Source organism: Galeopterus variegatus, unplaced genomic scaffold (assembly GCF_000696425.1).
Source record: "Galeopterus variegatus unplaced genomic scaffold, G_variegatus-3.0.2 Scaffold8269, whole genome shotgun sequence".
NCBI lineage: Eukaryota > Metazoa > Chordata > Mammalia > Dermoptera > Cynocephalidae > Galeopterus > Galeopterus variegatus.
The window spans coordinates 70,909-71,887 of record NW_007734380.1 but is presented as its reverse complement, the minus strand read 5'-3'; positions in this window follow the sequence as shown (position 1 = coordinate 71,887).

Below are 979 nucleotides of genomic sequence, written 5' to 3'. Positions count from 1 at the left end.
GGAGGCCTGCCAGAATCACATGAAATGATTGTGTGATGGTTTCTCTTTTTTTCTTTTTTTTTTTTTAGCATATTTATTATTACAAATCATAATTATTCTTTATGCCCCTTACCCGACCAATCACTGCCCAGCCCTACTCACTCTTTCTCCCCCATCTCTAGTATTCATAGGTTTATTCTTTCCTTCTGAATGTTCAACACATTTTGTGGTCTTTTCTTTCTCTCTTTCTCTCCCTCTTTCTTTCTCTCTTTCACCTTCTTTCTTTCTTTCTCTCTTTTTTTCTTTCCTTCTTTCTTAGCACCCAATTATGAGTTCGGACATGCAGTATTTCTCTTTCTGTGTCTGGCTTGTTTCACTTAACGTAATTTTCTCTTGCATGTTTCAGCTCTAGTCTTGCCTATTTTTTTCTTATTGCTTGTTTTTGTTTTTTTTTACTACTCAATGTATCTTGTCAAGTGTGGCACTAATTGCATATACAGTGTCTAAAATTATACAATTCACTGGTATGAGGTGAGGGAGAAATTTCATTCTAAAGGAACTTGAGGTGAAGCCCTAAAAAGTCCTGTATTCATTCACTTATTCAACAAATATATATTGTACAATTGCAAATTTGGTATCAGGTATATTCACAGTAGTGAACAAAATGGACCTGGTCACTACTCTTAGGGCATTTACATTTAAATGGAGGGGACTGACATGAATTAGCCAGATGAACAGATAACTATATAATTACAAATTAACATGAAAACTATAAAAGAAATAAATCAGAGAGCTTTGTAAAAGAGTAATAGAGAGGGTTACCTCAGATGGAGGCAGGAGAGTTATTACAGTACACTTCTTTGGGAAGGAAAGATTTTAGCTATGATCCTGAAGAGTAAGAAGGTGTCAGCCAAGAAAGGATAAAAAGAAAATCTAAGTAGAGGGAGCAGCATGCCTAAAGGTCAACTGAGGAATGAATGGAAGGCCAGTACGGCAAGAG